This window comes from Rhipicephalus microplus, chromosome 1, assembly GCF_043290135.1.
Source record: "Rhipicephalus microplus isolate Deutch F79 chromosome 1, USDA_Rmic, whole genome shotgun sequence".
Taxonomy (NCBI): Eukaryota; Metazoa; Arthropoda; class Arachnida; order Ixodida; family Ixodidae; genus Rhipicephalus; species Rhipicephalus microplus.
The window spans coordinates 150,810,867-150,833,931 of NC_134700.1; positions in this window are offsets into that span (position 1 = coordinate 150,810,867).

Genomic DNA, 23,065 nt, shown 5'->3' on the forward strand with positions numbered 1-23,065 from the left:
AAAGCCGCATGGCTTCTTAGCTTGGACGCTGTAAATTGTGGCGCTGTTGCCACCATCGTATACAGTAACATTTGCCAAAATATCTTTCATATTTTTGGAACTACCCCGCAAATTTGAGAAACAAGGACGAACAAATAAACGCAGCACATACGCTAATGATAGACAGTACCCCATCTATAATATAAGGAAGAAATAACTGGAAGCAGCTCTGAATATTTCATTCCAAGCTTATGAGAAGTTCTTTCTGAGATAAGTTTTCGTATTACTTAGCATTTTATGCAGTGATCACCTCATAGTAGCATTCTAATAACTATAATGCCTGCACATACGCACTCCATCTTGCAAATATGATGCAGTGGCTCGTGAATTGCGGGTTGTTACGGGTTGCCTCAGCCAACGAGAAAAAGTGGACCAAAAAAGGGGAGTCGTCCAATCATATCTACTGATCACACTGAGACGTTGGCTTGACGGAAAGATTAGGGGACGTCCAGTCTACCACTTTCACGAAGCCGACTGCCACTACTGATTACTTCTCTGCACTGTTGGAGGTTGGTGGGATGGAGTACAGTGTTTGGCGCATTTCGTTTGAGCGCCTAGACTCCACTAATATCAGAGTCTAACACGTAGAGCTAGTACAGACTGGACAAGTCACCCGTATAACTATGCAGGCTCGTCCGTCAAGCGTGCCCCGTTGCGATGGCTGGGCTCGCTTTAGTGAAGCGGTATCGTGTCTTGGGAGTAAGCTGAAAGATGAGGAAGAGAAAAAAAAAATCGTGACTTGCACGCAAGGAGCCTCACGAGAATTCTTGGCGGGAAAATTGATTTCAACGTGACGCGCCACCATGGTAGCGCGAGAACCATGACAATCAATTTATTTTGCTCTCGTTTGGCGCGCTTTGAGCGCAGATCGCGGCTGATGCCGCCCGGTTTGGGAAGCGCTTGCCGTGGAGTGGACGGAAGCTATCTTCGTTGATCGATCCTTTAGAGGCGATAACATCGCTCGCTAATAACCGTATCGAATTGCTTAGTTCCGAAAGTCGTGTTTCATAAATAGCGCCCAATGCCCGCAGGGCGCGCGCATCCCTTTCGTCGTAATGCACGTTCAATTTTGATTGAAGTTTGGGAGGTGCTGAAAAGAAACAAATAACAACGTAAAGTACCGAGCTCGCCAAGCCTTATACTCACGAAAGAAGCTGAAAAAAAGAGAGCAGCGTGTTGTGTATACATCACGCATACGGGCGCTGCCAACGTTTAGTTCATCTATAGCTTTTTGCGAAATGTCGAAAAGTAGGCCCATTCAAGCATTTGAAATTTGCGCAAGTCACGTGTTTGCCTTCAAGGTGAGGGGCGCTGGAAGGTGGATCCTCTATACAGGACTCAGTTTCCAGCTACCAAAACTTGTTTGGATTCTCTGTTCCTGGCGAAGTAAACAGTAATCTTGTTCAAATCTCTGGTGCGGCGGTGCCTCTGTGCCTGAAACGATGCATGTTGCGGAAGAAGACTCTGTGGTGTGGCTAAACGCGAAGCAGCTGCTGTTACAGTGGCATTAGATTAGATCTGTTATAGATAACGATACAGAGCTGAGACGGCCGTGTGGTACTACTCTGTACGGTAGAAACAATAAGGCCAAAGCCTTAAATGCTTTATAAAACGCGAAATTCGGCCGTCGGCGTCGTCGTTCCGCGCCGCAAGGCGATAAAAAAGATGACCATCACGCGATAACGTCGTAATATGACGTCATGGTGACGTCACAGACCACCAAAGTTTCTGGCATAATTCAGACATCATAGGGACGTGTATTCACACGATGAGGTCATCATATGGCATTCGTAGCTTTGTGCTGCTCCTGATCTTTGAGACAGTGCCAAACCACTTTAGATTCAAATAGCTTTCGAACGGTGATAGGGCAGATCAATACATTGACTTAGAATAAACTAGAGATGGCCTTCGCCGTCCAGCGGTGCTAGGTGATTGCGTGCCCCGTGAGTTTTGTTAGCGGCATACAAGAAAAATGTAATCACTGTGCACTTTTGACCTTTAGGAGAAAAATAATATATAGTTCCAGATTAACTGGAGATGTAAGAAAAGGAATATGTTATTACTTACCAATATGTCCGCCAATTCCTGACTGCTCATGCGGTAGTTTCGCTACCCTACGGGTTTGCATTTCACAAATGTAATAAACGGGCACTGAGTGAAAATAAAAACCGCTTGATGATGCCAGAGAAGTGACAAATTAATAGAGGCAATTAGTTTTACGCGGGGGCGTAAGCCAATAGTTTCACGTTGAAATTCACAATGTGTAATGCAGTTATGAACATACATTCTGTCGAGCAAACCTTTTCAGGTTAGAAAATAATCGAATACCAATCGTGCGCGAATCCTCGCTATGACATTCAGCCCCTTGGTGTGCAGACAACCTTAACGTTGCTGGGCTTCAACAATATGTGCCGAGTCGAACTACTATATAGGTACTGCGTGATATCAGTGGACTTGAAAAAAGAACAGTACCGTGGGTGCTAAAAATTTCTGGAGCCCTTCGATACGGCGTCCTTGATAATGATATCCTGGGTTTGGTGACGTCAAACCCCAGATAATATTTTTAACAACTAAGGCAGAGACAGATCACAGCTGCCCCGGGAGGGAAGCACCACATTAGTGCAATAGTAGACCTTCACATGCAGTGGCATGGGTACCTAGACTGCGCCTACGTACAGACCAAGAAACTGTTTAACATAGAGGAATCGGGTACTAAGAGGATCGTGCTAACAAAAAATTACCTTAAAAAAGATAAAAAGAACACCAGAGGTGAGAAAGAAACACGACACGGGTGCAGACTGCGCCCATTTCTATAGTTATAGTTCTTTTTTTTTTCACTCGCCGTTCGTTGTCAACAGGGCGTAATTTCTTCAGCACCTAATGTATGGCACTGCAACAGTCGTCATCCGTTATTTTGTTGACAGAACCGTCGCAACCATTCGTAGGATCGCAAACAGCATGCCTGCATCAGGGCTTGACACAGTCATGCTCACCACAAAAGACTACATTGTCGCCAAATGTAGAAAAAAAAGGGAAAAAAGAAATAAATTAGAGTCCCTAATTCGTTTCAAACTTTTTAACGCCTGGCACAGCTGTACGCTACGTCTACGCAATATTACGTGCGTTAGGGGCTTCTACTACATGACATTTATTTGTTTTTTTCCCCTGAAGCAGTTTGAAGCAATAGCGGGACTCCGTGGTAGACCACCTCCTTGCCACACAGACGGTGTGGGTTCGATTCTCACTCGGACCGAAGGTTTGTATTGTTTTATTTACGTCTGCCTCAATTTTTCGGTGACGGATAAGACGATTTTTCACTCACAACCGGTGACGCCAACACCGATCCTGACGTTGACGCCGGAATTCATGCGAAAGGAGCTCTTTGACGTTATCGCGTTAAAATAACGAAGAACGCACAGGACCAGCGCCCCCAGATAGAGTCAGTACCGTACTCCCGTATCACCCTCAACTCTCCTGGTGCTTCCGTTTCGATTTGTGAACCACGCAGACGCACGCCCCACGTCACGTTGCAAGCTATACAGCCGTGGTCAATGGGTACTGACGTTATTGATGACTTTTTTCAATCGTAATTGATGCGAAGTAGTTGGCGTGTCTCATCCGAGCACGCGAACGACGGATCCACTTCGGCGTACCGATGCGGTTGCGTACTTTGCTTCGATTACGAAAGCGGAAAGCTCGGTCATAATTACCCGTACTACAGAATAGCTGTTCCATCCAATTGTTTATCGCACGGGCTTCTGCAGTAATCAATAAATGATGACCGTATAATATTTATTCTTCCAGCAGCTAGTCGGGGCCATCGCTTAATATTTCTCTTTTTTACATCATAATTGTTTATAATTAGGTCCTTTCTAACTCTTCTAGTAGTTGCATAGTCGACATAAAATTATCACTACAATGACCGGCTTTAGCTTTTAAACTTGAAAAGAAAAGCGACTGTGACCAGCCAGAGCGTGCTATAGTGTGCTCAAGAACTGAGCAAATTGTTTAAAGAGACTGTAATCCTGTAACAAATGTTACGAACATATCGAAACTCCATCTACAGCTACAATTCCTGGTTCAAAAGGAAACACCAGGCAGCTACGCGCCACAGAAATCAGGCGAAACCCACCACTAGCCACTGGTGCACGATATGTCAAAAAGGAGTAAATAAATAAATAAATAAATAAATAAATAAATAAATAAATAAATAAAACAATAAATAATCTGCATGTTGCTCTTGTAATGAAGGTTGTAACATGAAGCTTGTAAACGGATGTACAAATAATAAATCAATCAATGAAATAAATGAAACCTTGTGATATGTACCTCAGCTGGTCATCCGCCTTACAAAGCGGAATGGCTCTTAGATTTTTTTTCTCGCCATCATATCGTTATGCATCACCGATGTGAAGTTGTCTCTCTCTCTCTCTCTCTTACTACAAACAGTGTGTGGACTCTGAGAGCGGTGTATTCATTACCGGTGTTTCGTGTCATCTGAGGCCCTGCTCGACAACCATGACACCTTTACAGCGACAAGCTATGGGACTGAACACACGTCACACTTGCGCAACGACTTGAGCTCCCAGGTACAAGAAGGCGCTGCTGAACGGTATGCCGTTGGTTGGTAGGCACCTTTAATTGTTCACTCGAGCGAAACCACCCCCCACGTGCGCAAATCGGACAGTGCGTGATGGATGGCTGGCTTTCGTGCGGGCATCTACGTAGCCTCCTTGTTTCCTTCGTTGCCATTATTCATCGATGAGCAGCGCCCCTGCCAGTTCAATCTCGGTGGGCCGCAATGGTGGGCGCATCATACAGACTCTAGTACTGACCAATCACGCCGTCGTACTTTGCGGTCCGCACCGCGTCCAATGCGCGTGCGTCTTCGTCTCGCGTGTTTAGGTTCCAGCTCCGAGAATTCGCCTGTTCTGAAGCATGCCGAATGTCAGCCGCGGATGTGAATGAATAATTGTAGCATCTAGATGACGTCGTAACGATATACTATACAGTCTCCTTACTTCAGTTCAACGTTGCACGCGCAGAAGTTCATTATGACTAGGTCTCGAAACTTCTCCCAGGGCGCTTATAAATGGTTTTTAGAGCCACATCTTTTATTGCGTTTGTCTGTCTCTCTTGCTCTGTGTGTGTGTGTGTGTGTGTGTGTGTGTGTGCGTGCGTACGAGTGTGTGTGTGTGTATGCGTGTGTGCGTGTGTGTGTGTGTTTGTGTGTTTGTAAAGCTTCAGAGCTCCTAGAGCATTCAGATTCTGACACAGTGCCTGCACCCTCGTTTTTATTTCTCTTTTGCGACGGCCTTCATATTCCCCAGCGAGTTTTGACGCGCATGGTCCGCTCTCTCAAGCCCTCTATCGCACTCAAGTAAGACATACGCTCTGCAAATCCATCTTTCGGCACCAAAGCATTCATTTTTATACTGTCGTCACGCTTATACGCAGGAAACCGAAATTTTTATTGAATCATTTTACATTATAATTTACACGTTTGTGTCAAGGACACTATATCGCAATCAAAAAGGAAATACAATGACAAGGTAGTTGTTGCGGTTTTTGTTTTTCTTCGTCATATTCTTCTTTTGAATAATCAATGCGAAAGCACACGCACGCACGCACGCACGCACGCACGCACGCACGCGCGCACGCACGCACGCACGCACACACACACACACACACACACACACACACACACACACACACACACACACACACACACACACACACACACACACACACACAATATTGCAGAACGGTTAGGCTTCGCCTTAAGCAGAGCAACGCGATAGAATTATGTAGGCCCGCTCACGTTGCATCCTCAATCGACCGCGATGCCTCAAGCCCCCTTGGTGGACATTTGGAACTTCAGTGAAGGAAGGATGCTGCGGTCTAATGATTATGTTGCTCCGCTGCTGACCCTCAGGCCGCGGGAACGAATCCTGGTTGTGGCTGCCGCATTTATACGATGGAACCGAACTGGCTTCAAGCCCGTGTACTTACACTTAGGTGCACGTTAACGAACGCCAGGGAGTCGAAATTACTGGAGTTCTCCACGACGGCGTGCCTCATAATCGTGCCAAAGTTTTGGGACGTAAAACCCGAAGAATCTTATTATTTTTGGGAAGGAAGGAACGTCAGCCTGGGGCTAATAATGGCGGTAAGTTTTGCGTCAGCCCTTCGTAAGGGTTGGCAGCGTTGAGCCACTCGCCCGTTCCGCATTTCAAATGGTGGGACGCCTGAGGCTCTTACGCTTTCGCCTCGCAGATAAGTTAACGTGGATCGTTGTCCGATGTGTGGACAGTATAAGGCCTTTGGACAAGCAATAGGGCCTTTCATGAACTAGCTTCAAGCAAGGGTGTGTTTATAGTTGTACGGGGGTTCAATTGCGGTTCAAACCACACTTTATACTATTTGCGGCTATTTCGCTGTGGTTGAGCAGTGGTTACGGTGGTCGTGGTGCTTGGCTGCTGACCCGTAAGTCGCGGGTTCGATTCCAGCCATGGTTGTCGCGTTTCGACAAGGGCGAAAAGCTACATGCCCGTACACTGCGTGACGCGAGTGGATGTTAAAGAACACCACTTGGTCGAAATTTCCGGAACTCCCCCCCTGTAGCGTATCTCACAATAATATCGCTGTTCTGGGGCGCAATACCCCAGATGTAATATTTGTTGCAGCCATCAAGATTTTCGGCTGATTGACAACGCCCATACTTCATTTACGACCAACGCCCCATTTCCTACGACGCCGGCTCTTTCACGGAATCACACGTCAATATACAAATGAAAAAAAAAAGTATTGAGTGCGCTCACGGGCTGAAATCAGCATTAACAAAAGCACACTGCCTGATTATATGATTCCTTCCTTATGAGAATGGTTGAAAGCACAAGTTCTAGAAAGGCAAAAAGGACGTTAATCGTGAGCAGTGGTGTTAATTCTGAAAAAGCAAAGGTGACGAACACGAACAGAAGAAAACACTTAGGGCACCACAATATTATGTCCTGACTTCCTTCTTTTATTCGTATTTGCATGCCTTGTATCTTTAGAATGAATGAGTACCAACTAGCTCGACCCGATGTTCTTACCCAATATAAATGTTAAGAAGTGACAGATGGTACACTGCTCCATGGTCCCAGTAAATATTGAAAAACACAAAGCAATACATTGATTTGATTGACTGATATGTGGGGTTTTAACGTCCCATAACCACCACTTGATTATGAGAGACGCCGCAATGGAGGGCTCCGGAAGTTTTGACCACCTGAGGTTCTTTAACGTGCACCGAAATCCGAGCAAGCGGGCATATACAGCATTTTCGCTTCTCTCGAAAATGCAGCCGCCGCAGTCGGGATTCGATCCTGCGACCTGCTGGCCAGGAGCCGAGTACCTTGGCGACTAGACCACCGCGGCGAAGCAACGCAATGATATACAAAGCAAGGACAAAGAAAATCAGACGCGATTTGTTATGGAGGCTTTAATGGATGTTATTTCACCAAATTCTGCGCAGCTGCTTTTGCCTCTTCAGTGGATGTTTTATGTATTAGAGTCGGTGCACGTTGCAGAGGCCGCATTGGCAAATATTAACGATTTCTTCAGCACAATCTGAAAGCAGCCGCGACCAACGTGCATTCAGCAACTGAAGCTCCTTAAAAAACACAGTAAACTTATTTACATCATGCTCGCCATCGGTGTATTCGTTCTGTTCATCACTTTTCATATAATGATGCGTTTGTTCCGTTACTGCATATTGCTAATCTAGAAACTTCAATAGCAATGAATTTCGGAAATCATCCTCAGAAGCGCTTTCATAAACTATTTACACTGTTAGCGACGTACACACCCAACTGCCTTTTTTTCTTCTTCTTATGGCAGTCACTTTGTCCCTCTGCGCCCTTCGGAGAATGATTTTGTCGTGGTAGCAGACTACCTGAACGCATGATAAAAGCTTACCTTAGACCTCAGATGACGCGAAAACTCCACCAGCTGCCTCCAAGGGCGTGGACACTCACAAACCGGCGTTGCTCTGAAGGTGTCCGTGGACGAATACCTGGCGCCACACTATCATTCGAAGGACGACGAAGAACGGGGAATCTCGAACGCTAAGGCAAACCTCATGAAGTGACACTGTAAAGAGCACACCGTCACACACATGCCACGTACGAGCAACGAATCCACAGCATCAAGCAGGCAAATCCCGTAGTGGAGGTGTCCAATCCGCGTGGTGGCTGACTGAGTGCCGAACAGCACCGAAGTGACAGGTGTGCAAGCGTCCCAGGCTGCTTTCTTGTTAGTCCCAATGGACTCTAGTCTATACAAAAACCATGGATATGTCTATTGACAAGATTGTGATGATGTCCCGTCAACAAACAAAGCTTCAATCACAAGTCACGAAACGATAGGATAGTGTAGAGTTTGGTACACCTCGTCACGTCCACAGCGCGATGCACCGCGCGCGGCACACCTCCCACAGGCGCCGCCGGCTAAAAGCCACTGACGCCGTAACGGACGCGAGCACGAGCACGGTGCAGGTTGGCCAGGAAGATTGCAGCAGCAGGAGCAGCCGTCGGAGCGATGCGATGCGAATGTTGTCGGAACGTTGGTCGGTGGTGATGACCCCTGGGAGGAGGAAGGCTCGTGTTGAGAAGAAGGGAGAGGCACCCGGTCCACCCCGTCTCTGAACGCTTTCCTCTTTCCCACCTTGTCCTGGGAAGCATGCCTCTCCCTCACACACTCACCATTCGACTTTTTGGTTTTTTGTTTTCTCAACTTCTCACTCAGCGCTACACCGTTACCCCACCTCCTCCCTCTCGTAGTAGTCCGCGAGCTTATTAAACAGCCCGCCGCGGATGCGCGCCGCATCTCTTTTCCTCTCCCCTCCTATATAGCTCCATTCCCTCCTCACAGGCTCACTGGACTCGCAGTGGAGAAGGAATTCCCGCTGACTTAACCGCAGACGACCGGTGCCGGAGACCGTTAGCGGGGCCCGAATCGACGTCACTTCCTTAGTTGTCGAAATCCAGTCATTGCCCTCCCCGCACTCCTGCCCTGCATCGGGTCTTTCTCTTTGCCGGAGGAGCACACATAACCTTTGGCGGATTTTGCCTGCCTGCCTTCCTCTCTCTGTCGATGCCCGCAGGCGAATCACGTCGCGCATGAAGACGATGTCTCCAGAGAATTCCTGGTCCGGCCCCGGCATTTCGGTCTACTCAGTTGACACGCTTTCTTTCTCTGCGCGTCCTTGCTTATGGCTGGTCTAACGGGGCGTTGTTTGTTTACGTGAGCTTTCATGCTTAGTGTGGGTCAACGCCCCTCTATAACATCACCCGTGAAGCCGAATTTCAATCTTTTGTCTGCGTCAGACCAACGCTCATAGCTGGTCAAACAGTATTGAATAGGTGGAGACGATCATTGTTGAACAAGCTTTCACGTTCAAATAGACAGGATGTGCAAAGATGGACTCAGTAAACAAGTCAAGACTCCGCGCACATTTGCAGTTGTAGTTATTAGTCCGCGTGTGTGTTATTTATTCATATATTCGATCCGCGTTTTTTGCCCGCACTCTCTTTTAGAAGGAATGCTTACGAACTGAATTAGCTCGCGTTTGTTCTAAGCTCTCACAGCATTTCGCATGAGTGAGCCTGTACTGGCCTGCTGTTTTGTGCCTGCAGGTTTCAAGCCTCACTGTGTGTTATGTGTTTAACCAGAGTCCTTGCTTAACATCATCAATTGTGGTGTGGTGAAATAATATCATAATTACCACATAAACCTGGAGCAGAACTGTGGTTAAAAGTGCCATCTGCTTGCTGGTGCGGTAACTTTCGGTATAGATCTTAGTGCGCATTGTTGCGCATAAATGGCTGAATATAAACGGAGGAAAAAAAGTGTGCCGCCAAAATTACGTCACTTTATCAACAGTTCGTGGTATGGTCTATTTCTAAGGTGCAAATAAATTATTCGCAGTAGTGGTTACATTATAAGAAGATGTTACAAAGGTTCCGAGTGATTCACTTTGTCCTATCTATTCAAATATTTAAAAAAAATCTTAAAAATTCTGCAACCTTGCTGTCTAATGAGCACAAATCGTTCCTTAGCTCCTAATTGTCTTGATCTGAAAAAAAAGTTTGAAGTTCAATCTTGTACCGCCTGCACGACTTGTTAAGTACAAAGCATATCCTGGTGAACCAAACGCCCCTTGATCGTACAGTGTTGGCAAGCTCTGTACGCTCAAGGGGCGTTTCACGAACTTGCAGGACGTTTCATTATAATGAAACGTCCTGCAAGTTCGTGAAATGGGAAAAAATGTCTCACCTACGTGACGGTCATAAGTTCCTCAGTCCTGGCAGCTTCCTCGGCCCGCTGGAAAGCCAATTGTTAATGGAGGCCCCGCGCAGGCGATTGCTGCAGGCTGCACCCCCAGCCTCGATCGTTATCCCTCGACATTCCCACAGTATGTGCTCCGGAGGGTCTCTAGAAATACAGTGCTTGCGCTTAGCTGTCTTTCATATGTCTGCGTAAGTGAAGTGTGAGATCACCAGGTTGATATGCGCCACCATACTAACGACCGGAAAGTGATGCTTGGGCTCGCTTCTGAAGCCAATATAGCCACGTGATGGATTAAGTTGTGCTATCATCTTCATAAGTATCCTTCGACTACAGTTTGCGAAAAGTTGAACCACATGACTAGGCGACGCGGCTGTTCATTCGCAGTACGAGGCATTGCCGTAATCAAGCCACGTGATTTACGTGATGGAAATTACGTTCGTGCTTGACTGCTGCATACGTTCGAATTAAAGCCAGAATCATTTTTTGAGCTGTGAAGCCTGTGACTGTAATCAAAGCGCACCAATAGTAATACACCGCTCTCTTGAGCTGCACTTTTCTCTTTGCAAATAATGCAGGCACCTTCAAGCGACGAAATATGAATATGATAAACAGAGCCGCTGCGCGTATTTGGTGGTTACTGCACAGGGCTGTTGACTGGCAAGACGAGGGTGCGATTGCTGCCGTGGCAATACAATTTCGATGGAAGCTAATTCATGGTAAATTCCTGATTTACTGTGTGATTCCAGTGCATGTTGAATAAAGTCGGCTGGTCAAAATTATCCGGGGCCTTCCACTGCGGCGTCTCTCATAGCCCGAGTCACTCTGCAATGGTAGTGTAAAGTGCCCTGTGATAATGTGAGAATGGTCACTTGTCCATTGTCTATTAGATATGTAATATTTGGATTTCGAGAGCCGCGTAACGTGCGCCTCCCAGAGTAAGTTACCCGAAGAGGACGAGTTACGGCTAGATAGTTAGGCTTATGAATACGCACCCATTAAATTTACGTTTTCGTTCGTTGGTGAGAGGAGTGTCGGTAGTCCAGGAATCTTCGTCACAAAGTCGTGTCCCTTTTCCGGGCAAACCAGCCTGACCTGATCGTCGAGATTTTAGTTGGTCACCTGGTGAATAGCTCTACAATGAATAGACAATGATGAATAAAAAAATCTGCACATTTTTTTATGCCTCTGAGTATCAATTGCTTGAGCATTGTCTTCTATATTTCTGGGCAGGAGCGATCAGACACGCGTTGGTTTACCTTATGATACGTGAGGAAAGGCTCGACCAAGAATGACTGACATAGTTCTAAAGTGTCGCAAGGTCAGGTAAATAATCGAACAGCCATTGGAGGCCCCGAGAGAGAGAGAGAGAGAGAGAGAGAGAGAGAGAGAGAAATAAAGTAACTGTACCACCACGAACGCAGATGCAGCATACAACTCAAAAATTCGCAAAACCTCGCTAAAGATTGAACTCTTCTTGTACGGTTGACCGACGAACCAGGTGCAAACAACCGCGTGCCACACAGTGGGCATACACAGCCGCTGAAAGGCGCTGTGAATGGCGTAACGATAGCGTGCCATCGATCAACAGCCCGAACCAATTGTGTGCCAACTTCGCATACGTCTCTCTCGCCGATCACGTGCGTATAGCCACCTTCTTTCCGTTTAGCGTGGTGCACTCAGTCTCCAACATATATATCGGCCCGGCGGAGGAGCAGGCAGGCGGAGAAGTAGTGGCATCGATTCATTCACGGTCGATGGGGAGCGCCTACTGCAAGTCGGCCACGTTGTGTAATAGCCTCAGAACTTTAAAAAACGAGAAATCAAACAAGAAAAATAAAGAGTTGGAAGGATCCTTTACAATACACCGAGGGGCGTACAGGGAAGAAAACAATATATAATATATAAGTATCAGAAGATAAAATATATATAAGTATCAGAAGAAAGAAGTATACCGTGGAAAAGGTGAATTGACAAAGTTGAAGAGAAAAGAGACGAACTATTGATCGGTGATCATCCTCACTTGTGGTAGCTGAAAATAGGCTACGAAGATAAATAAAAAAGGGTGAATGAAGTTTACAATTGTACAGCTTAACGAACAGCGAAGCTGGATGATCATAAGGCCTCAACGTGGGATTCTTGCTAGGTGGTTCCTTGGCGTAGACAAAGTGGAGTCAGACCACAATTTGTCGCATATCACGCAGGAATGTACTGAGGCACAAATCCGGCTGTGCTACCCCCAGTAGAAGCACGTGCCTTTTGTCACAAACGCTAGGTTAGCGCGGCGGCAGCGCGGACTGTCTCCGTCAGTGGGCGTGGCAGATCGGCAACGAAGTGGAGGGTTTCCCGCGGAAACCAGTCATTTCGACTCCAGCTTTTGACTCAATAGATCACGTCATCCTCATTTCTAAACTACGGGCACTAGGTGTCGACTGGCCCACGCTGAAGCTTATAAGAAGTTATTTATCAGATGCAAAACAGGCTGTATGAGTTGGTTCCTCGCTTTCTAACTTCGGAATAACGAACAAGGATGTTACGCAGGGATCGATATTTGGAACACTATATTCTTACTGTCCATAAACGATTTGCTTAACTACCTATCCCAAACCCTTACGCTTTCCTTTACGCTTTATGGAGGTGACACGCCATTGCTTGCAATCGATCGATCACTAACTGCTCTTTCATCTAAGTTGAATACTGATATGAACAATATTCTAGCATGGGGCGCCTTCATTTGCTCAAAATAAACCCCACCTAGGCTTTTTTTATGCTTTCTCATTACACTCACAGAACACCGTAAATCCTTCCCACTGTCATTCTTTATTCACATGGCATTATTGCAGTTGATGAAAGTTGATTTGGTGTTACTTCAGATTCAAACTAAAAAAAAAAAACGAAACACATCGCACATCTGAAGCGCAAACTTGTTCTTGGTATTAAAATTTTATTAAAAGGTAGGTAATATTTCAGCAAACCTACAATACTAACTCTGTATTACTGTTTCAATCACAGTAACACGAGCTACTGAATCATGTCATGGGTTACCACTTATCCAACACACATAGCACCACTACAACGTTTACAAAATTAGGTCATTCATATACTAACGTTCAGATCATTGAGCTGTTGTTGTGTCCGACATGCTTAGGAATAATAAAATCCTTTTACTACACAGCCTTGTTAAATACAATATATGCATATTGACAATTATACTAACGAAGAGCCCTCCTCAAGTGAACAAATTTCCAGCTGTTATAATCAACACCAATCAAACTAGATTTCCAGCTAACAACAATCTATTACTGCCATTAGTTGCCCCGCCGCGGTGGTCTAGTGGCTATGGTACTCGGCTGCTGACCCGCAGGGCGCGGGTTCAAATCCCGGCTGCGGCGGCTGCATTTCCGATGGAGGCGGAAATGTTGTAGGCCCGTGTGCTCAGATTTGGGTGCACGTTAAAGAACCCCAGGTGGTCGAAATTTCCGGAGCCCTCCACTACGGCGTCTCTCATAATCATGTAGTGGTTTTGGGACGTTAAACCCCAAATATCAATCAACTGCCATTAGTTCATACTAACTATAAGAAACACGGCGGTCGTCTCACGTTGTTATCAATCTAGAACAGTCTTCCTCTTAAGGTTAAGCAGTCTTCATCATTAGATCTTTTTTCATCAATAGAGTCATAAGATGTGCAATATTATTGATACTTGTTTATATTCAGGTACTCCTAATTGTAGCTAAGCTACTCATCTTTTAACGCAATAGCGCTCAAGAGCTCGTTTCGCAGAAATTCTGGCGTCAGTGTCGACGTCGGCATCGCTGGTTCTGAGCGAAAAGTCATCATCTTATGCGTGACCGAAAAATCGAGAACGATACAAATAAAATAAATAAATGGTAAAATAACCTGGAGCAAAGTGGGGAACCCACCAGGGTTGTTTGAGTCTAAGTGGGGACTGAACCACGGTGGTTTGTGGAGAAAGTGGATGTTCTACCCCACGGCTACGCCACTGCTTGTGAAAACAGTGAAAAGAACTTTCTCTGCTTGGGAATACAGTTAATGTAGCTGTCATGCTTCCCAAACACACGCGCGCTGTATACATGATGCACAATGCCGCACGAAATATTGCAGTAATATTGCGTGGTACAAGCGTCCATTACCAACGGGCGTCAAATTATGATATTATAATAATGGCTCCGTGGTTGAAAGCCGGTTCCCCACTACAAAAGGCACACACGCTACTGAGCCTCATCCTATTAAGACGACGTAGTGGGTGCATAGCAAATTCGAAAATGTTTCACGCGCTAATAATTGTTTGAAGTATACGCACTTTGAACAGGATGTCGCTATTGCATTCAACTACTTAAGGCGAAGCTTTCGAACCCCTATTTTTTTTTCTTGCTTTGATGGTTCCATTTTTTACTAAGTCGATGGTTTTTGGGTTTGTTCTCTATTTTTCAAATGTTGTAAGTAGTGCTTTTGTTTTACTTATAACTGTTCAAATTTGACTATCTGTAGTCTGTATTACATTTAATTGTATAGGTTATTCCACGTTGTAGACAGAGTTTCGTTTTACTGGTACATAGATCACACGACTGCTGACAGAAGGACCCCTTTCACCATAGTGCTCTGGTACACCTCCTTCTGTACCCTTATGTAAGCATGTATGTTTTATATGAAAGTAAATAAACTGAAAATGAAACTGAGCTCTATGAGCTTGGCTCTTAAAGCAAAGAATTCCAGCTGTAGAATGTTACGTTTCTCTTTCCTTTGTTTCTCACCCCTCCTCTCTTCGTTCGGCAGAATGTCTCTCACACATCATACTCTAGTTATCTTGGTCTCTGCTCTGTACTGGTATAACGGATTCATAACACATCTTATTCGGTGAATTGCCGTTAGGTGCAGCAAGTCACAGGCGATATTGGAATCATTTTTGAATTCCTAGATGGTTTCAGCAAGGCAGTGCAGAGCTATTCACTGCCTCGCACAGTGAATTCAGGCTATTCAAGGCAGTGCAGGGCTATTCAGATAATGGTACTGCTAAAGAGATTGGTGCTTACCCATTCTGAAGCTTCCCAATCAGAAACAATGAATCAGATCGATATGGTAATGTTTCACCGATCACGACTGAATATTTTAATTAGGCGCAGCTCCTATACTATTACCAACATTTCATTTATTGCGTTCCAGAACCAGCATATGATTATGAGGGACGCTGTAGTGGAATGCTCTGGATATTTTGACCATATCTTGTTTTTTACCGTGCACTGGCTTTGCATTGCCTTCGTGTTCTGCTCACTTTTGACCGAGCTATGAAGTCACGTGTTGACGTCATCAGGTAACGTTTTCGTTTCTCTGACGTCATGATGATGTCCTGCCCAATTTCGATCTTGTCGTGGTGGTGGGACCCCGGGATGACGGTTTCTGGCATCACTCAAGCTGTTCCCGACGCCGCGGGGCACCGTTGGCCAATTGCAAGTTCGACTTGGCGTTAAAGTTATCGCCTTCACAGAGCTCATGAACTGGTCAGCGCAGATTATGTGGTACTGAAAGCAAGAAAAGAAAAGAATGGAGGGAATCGGAAGAAGGTGCCATGAAAGCTGACGAGGAGAGTGACGATCGAAGAAAGATCACGTTGTACGAGGAGAGGTCCGTTCGCAACGGCTAAAAGGTGGCTACAGTCCTTAAACCCAGATGCTTATATCATCGCAGCCTGCAGAATGAGTACAATAGGAGCGTCTCAATATAGATCGCATTTCCTCACGTGTAGTGAACGGATGCACCAAGCATAAGGGAAGCCCAGATGCATGCACAAACTGTCTTTGACCGGGCCACAGTTACAACACGTGCCCCCCCCCCCCCCCCCCCAGAAGTGGCCTCGGCTTACGGTGCGGAGACAAGCATGACCGGCAAGATGTCCCCTCCTGTATCCTAAGTGGCAATCTTTGTGGGGGCCAGCACCTCACGGACACTGCATCGCGCAAGTCAGGAAATCCCGCTGTAAAACAACGCAGCCCACCACCTCAGAAGACAACGTTCCCTACCAAGAGGACTTTCTCCCGCTCGGCAACACCCACCCATCTACGTCGGCGTGATCCTCCGGGGTCGTCGGAGCGGGCGGCACGACCTCCTAGGACACGGAGATGAAGGCTCTGCGGGAGGAGGTAATGCAGCTCAGGGCAGCCTTCTCTACCTCCGCCCCAACTCTCCCTCTAATTTCACCGCCCCAAACTTTTCCAACCCCATCTGACCAGCCTCCTCAGAAAAAAAATCATGCACACATATTCACGGAGTGAATGATCATGAGTGGGGTGATGCTTCGGAGGGTTTTATTGATAAACCGTGAATAGTCCGCCCACCCGCCTACCCATCCGTTCGTCCGTTCGTCTGTCTGTTGGTCTGTCTGTCCCCACCTGCTCAGTGAGTCATTGAACTAGGTGGTGACGTACCAATACGAGCTGGGAGAGACAGACCCACAGCTTCAGGAGCTTTGTCCCTAAAAAGGAGGCCTGATGAGAGCCAAGCCGAACCTATAGACTTAGAAGCAAAACTTTAGGATGTCACCAAAAACATAGCAGCCAGGTTCACAGAGCGCATCACGGCGCAAACTACCACACAGTGTCACATTATGAGATAAGCCACTGTTACCCGTATAATGAATAATGTCCTCTCGAGCATCATGACAAAGTGGAAGAACGTTTAGATTATCTTACATATGTACTCTCAGCTGCCTCTCCTCCTAAAGCCGCTCCTCCAAAACCTCTGCTTCGCCCTTCTGCCTTACAGCACAGCTCCTCCAACGAGCCGTAATTGGTTACAAATTATTCAATGGAACTGCAGAAGCTTTCGACAAAAGCGTGACCCTCTGCCACAAATAATTAATAATTCAACGTTACCACTAGAAATGTGCGATGTTGACTTTTGTGCAAGAGAAGAGGAGTAGCCGGCGCCACGCATTGGCACCAACCTCTCCTTAATGCATTTGATTAAATAAAAGTATCGCTATTCAAGATGAGAATGTTTGCAGGCAACTGCCAGGCTACACTGTTACTCCATCAGACTCAACACACGTTCCTCGCTTGATAACATACGTCGGTATCACCTTAAGTGCAGCATGACGTCGGTATACCCCTATCACTCACACCCTCATCAAAATTTTACTCCCCCCCTCACCCTTCCCCCCGCCCTAAGTGGTTCACGCTATTCGTTCTTACCCGCACTCTTCTTCCACGACAGTCTGTTGAGCTACTTCCTGCTCTTATCAAGTCTGCCACCCAATTGGCAGCAACCAATCCCCCACTAATCATTGGTGACTTTAATTGCACTCACGTGGACTGGGGTTGTTGGCGCACTAACCAAAGGGGCACAGTTCTATACAATGAAGCGTTGATGCTCCACCTAACCACCTTTAATGATTTAAACCTGCCTACTCCAATTGGTAATATTGTCACAGCTGATACTAATCAAGACTTCACGGTTGGCAGAAATATCCCCGATTTACAATGGGAAAGAACGCGAATCCCATTGAGCAATGACCACCACTAAATTGTCATTGCAGTGAAATATCAACGACCATGGCGTAAATTTACCTCTAGGCGAGTTAACTGGGACAAGTTCCGCGAATTCAGGCAAGCTCGGCGAACACAGGCCCCCTTTTACTTTGACTCCTGCGTTTTGCAGTTTCAGGAAGTCATTTGCCAGTATACCCAAACGCTAGACACAACCCCGAAAATCCCCGTTAGGAAGAATAAGTTCGCCATTGGCCTGAAAGCTCATAATAATATTACGCAAAGGTGAAAACACGTGCGTGGAAAACTCAAAAGTAGAACTGGAAACTAAAATCAAACTCGCGCCGCTTCAAAGCCAAATAGAACAGCACAGCGCAAACGTTTGCAAACTAACTGGTCTCATATTTGTGAGTATCTCTACTGAAATCTCTCCTCAACTCGTGCTTGGCACCTGTTGCGCCACATGGTAGACTATACACTCAATCTAAAAACCAGGCGCGTTTTAGCACTCGCCACCTCACTCATTGTCACAGGTCCCGTTAATTAGGGAGGTGATCGCCGGGCTAATTCTAAGGGCCGAAGTATCGGCCCCCTGAACCGCAGCACGAAAGCGTGGACAATTTAGAGGTGGTCCTATTTGGCGCGCCAGCGGACGCCGGCTGTGGCCCAAAAAACAAGTCAGAGCCGAGAGTTGATAAACAAAACAAAATTATATTCTCGGTTATGGCAGATCAAAACAATACACAAGTATGCACACTCGACAATAGTTCAATACAATGTGTCACAAATCAAACAATATACTACACAGTACAATCAGCCACACTCGAAACAACGTACACAGACAACAATACGCACTACAATGCAGTCGAATGCATTGAACAACCAAGACACACAAAGACCCAAGAGTTGGAAAACTTATTCAGTCCAAAGTTCTTAGAACAGATGTCTGAATGATACTCTTCCGAGAATCACTCACTCAAAGTCTAGCGTTGTTGTCGTTCCGCTGCCCCCGAAGTTCCTCTTGCAGGAAACCTCGCGTCTTCAATTGGCCGCTGTCCAAGCTCTAAACTTCTTCGCCGGAAACACGTCGGCTTCACACACGCAGCCGTTGCCACGCGTCTTCGCTCGATAGCGGTAGACACACGCTCTTGCCTGTAGCTCGAGCCTTCACCCCTCAGGTGGAAATCCTATTCTTCTCCTGCTTTGTCACTACGGACAAAACCTTCGCCGACTACACGGCGGAATACCCTACGCGCTCTGGCGCTAACTCCGTCTTCTCCTGATCTCTCATCTCGGCTGCTCGATTAAACACCTTCCGCGCGAGATTCCAGAAAGTTCTCATCATTTCGTCGGCGCGATGCGCAGTGAAGGCTGGGGGAAAGGGCGAGACGATACGGGGGCTGTCCGCGACGGATGACTCAACCCGGCATCACCACGCCCCTCTCCATCGAGAAAATTCCAGGGCTTGCTCGGGCACCGATGTGGGGTGAGGAGGTTCGTCGGCGAACCTATGCTTCCGAGGGGAGAGGGGCGCGTGCCCGGGGAGTCTTTGGATGCTTGTTTTCTTTTTTTTTATCGTTGACCTCGCGGCGTCACTCCGGCGTTTCGTCGCGAGAATTTGGCGGCGCGCCCTTTTTTGAGCGCTCGTTTTGTGACACTCATAACCATCAGCAGAACACCGATGACTTCCTTACACAGGTGAAATGCACCTATACCACACCTGGTCATCCTACCAAGCACCTCAAGTACACCGGCACACCCCAATCATTGTAGATTGATGCTCTTACTGCATAATCAGAATTACGCGCTGCCTTAATAAATTTACGCAATACCACACCCCGTGAAGATCAAATTACTAACGCTTCCATCGAAAATGCTGATGATGCTTCCATATAGAGTCTAGTGAACTACTTTAACGAAGTTTGGAAAGCTGGCATCCTCCCTGCCTCCTCAAAACACGCGAAAATAATATTTATCCATAAACTTCACAAACCCATAACCATCGACAATATTCGCCCCATTTGCAAGCCCACGATGTGCACACAACTACTATATTAATAAAAACACCTGAATTAACCTCGTGAGAATTTCCTTTAACCCGAAAAAAAAAGCAGCTTAGACAGCCACCCGCTGACTGCTTCGCATGATACCTATTCCCGCATGGTGGAGCCTCTATACAATTTTTTTCTGAATTTTACATGCACGAGTAGGTAATAGGCCATAGGCGTGAGAGTGTGGTGCTGCTTTATTATTCGTTCACGTTGTTAGGGCTCTGCGGCACTGTGGCTACTATTGAGTTGTAATTTCGTCAGCTCAACTCGTCTTGCAGTTCCGAGCGCGGAGTGAGCGGAAATGCACTCAGAAAACAGACTTACGCCAATACAAACTCGAATTTTGAAGCTCTCATTCTGGAATACAGCATTCTTCCTGCTCATTGAGCTGCTCCGTAAGGCTCAAGTCAGTGCCCGATGCCTGAAAGAAGTCCCCATATTTTTTGTTTTTATCTTCTTATCTGTGTCAATATTTTTCCTTGTTCTTCGGTGTCTTTTAAAATCTTTGCTACGACAAGAAACACTTATCTCGTTGCTTAGTTTCCGACTGTACTCTTTAATGTTCTTTCCTAAAGAGCTCTTTGCCTGTTTGCATACCTGGTCTACTGCAAAGCCGAACAAGACGAATCTTTTAGGGGCGAGAAAGGGTAGTTTATTGTACACTTAACTTGCACGTACACAAACGAAACATCGCGAACAAGTAAAGACAATGTATACATCTTACAAATGAGACCCAAATCTGATTGATCACTGGGTATCCAAATGTTACAAGTGAAAGGAAAATTAAAAGGAATCAGGTTAATCACATTTTACAGGATAACACTTATGCATGCGTACTAGAGTGGGCGCATGGCTAGAACGGGACAACTGGAAACCTCAGCTGTGCCTCTCCTACATTGAATAAACGTGTGTGCCATCGTAGAAGGAAGGCCTCTTCGCCGTGCGTTTCCAGCAGCTGATCTAGGCAACTCCACACAATGAGCCGAATTTTCTGTAGTGCGGGATAGGCGCCTCTATGCGGCTTGTGCCGTACTTCCGCTAAACAGCGTCGCCGCCACAGTACGTACAAGGTTACTGTAAAGACCAGTCCTGCAAACAGTCCACGTTCTGTTCCCATGCGCGCCGTGCGAAAGCCAAAGATGCTTTGTACCATGTACCAGACGCCCCTTGCCACCGAGCACTGAAACAGAGTATGTTGGGCCGTCTCTCTTTTGCCACAGTTTGCGCAGCGGTCATTTGGAACGACTCCCCAATGTGCTAACTGGTCACGCGTAGGCAATGCCCTCCATCTTCTCAACCGATCAAATTCGCGCACCTGGTTAGGTACGCGATTGCAACGCCATCGTTTCCATTTTCTCGTGGAGCATGCTGTTTATTCCTCTTTGCTCAGTGTGCTACTTGTCACCATTTCGCTTATTTCTTGTGATGAAACATCTTCCAGACTGCATGAACCTATTGATTTCACTGTTCTTTTTAAGCCACTGGCAGATCTGTAAAACTTAAGCGGAATGTCTGCTCGTGGTCCGATGTACGGATTGGCCGTGAAAGTACCTTTTAGTGTACTGCTCCAGTACACCATGAGCCTGTACCCGGGGTAGTTGCTGTCATCGAACAGCTTCTGGGTTGTTTTTGCAGCCAGTGCTCTCGTGAACGTTGGTATATCTGGGAGGGTCGAGCCCCACGGTTTGTGGGAAGCTGTAAAAATTTCCTCCGTACCTTTGCTGGTTTTCGTCCCCAGAGGAAGGTCCCCGCCATAGCGGCGAGGCGTCCTGCAACCCGGCGAGGTAGCTGGGTGATGTGTGCTACGTAAAACGCAAACGCGTATACCTGTGTCTTGATGACTGTTGCTTTTGCCGTTCGTGACAGGTAAAATGAGTGGCTGCTGCTAGGACATCGGTAGATCTCCTAAGCACGTCATCCCAGGTCTTTTTTGATACATCTTCTTCCTCAAAGTAAACGCCTAACACCTTAACAGCTTGAACGTATTCTAAGTCTCCTGGCAATAGTTCTCTGAAGCCTCCAAAGCGCAATGCCTTACATTTGGTGGTGTTTAAAAGAGCACCAGACAGATAGGAATACTCAGCAAAAATATCAAGGAATGTACTATAGCTAGACAAGTTACGAAAAATACCGAAATATCATCGGCGTATGCGACAATTTTGAAGGTTTCCTTGCCTGGCATCGTGAAAACCACTATGCGCTCGCAGTTTGCAACCTTTCTGATCAAAGGCTCTAGAGACAAAATAAATAATACCGGGGACAACGGACAGTCTTGCCTCACCCATTTTTGAATTGCAAAGCTTCTGGTCACTTCATTGTTGAAATAAAGACAGCTTGAGAGGTCCTGATAAAGTATTTCTACCAGTCGCACATACTGCTCTGGGAGGCCAAACATGCGCAAAATAGCGAAAAGATACCTATGTTCAACTCTATCAAATGCTTTGGCCTGATCAAGAGAAATATATACTCCTGAGATTTGTTTTTCTTTGGCAAATGCAAAGAGGTCTCTGATGATTGTAAGAGGTACGAAGACGGAACGTCCTGGTACTGCACATGACTGCAAGGGGGACACAATCTCTTCCAAGAAAGGCCGCAGACGCCGTGATAGCAGCGTGGCTACTAACTTATAGTCTGTGTTTAGAAGGGTGATGGGCATCCACAATTTAGGATCTGACGGCTCCATACCCTCTTTCAGCAATAGAATCACCCTTCCTCCGCAAAAGGACTGCGTTTTTTGGCCATCACGCAACAAAATATTCGCGAGATCGGTGATCGCATCTCCCAAGGTATCAAAGAAACGCAGATAAAATCCCATAAGTGTTCCGTCTTAGCCTGGTGACGTGGACGTATTCATTAATTTTAGGGCGTACCATACTTCTTCTATATCAGTTTCTGCATATAATACTAAACAGTCTTCCAAGCCTAGCGATGGCAAACCTTCGCAAAAGGCTGAGAGTTTAGCAGTAAACTCGTCGTCCTGTGCGTCATGGTCTGCGGTAAACACTTTTGCAAAGTAGTCTCGGAAAACTTTTTGAACTTCGTCCGGGTCATTAACAATGGTACCATTCTCTTTCAGTGCCTCATCGATGTAGTGGGGCTGGCATTAACGATCTCGGTTTCTTTGCGCATATCTCAAGTTTTCAA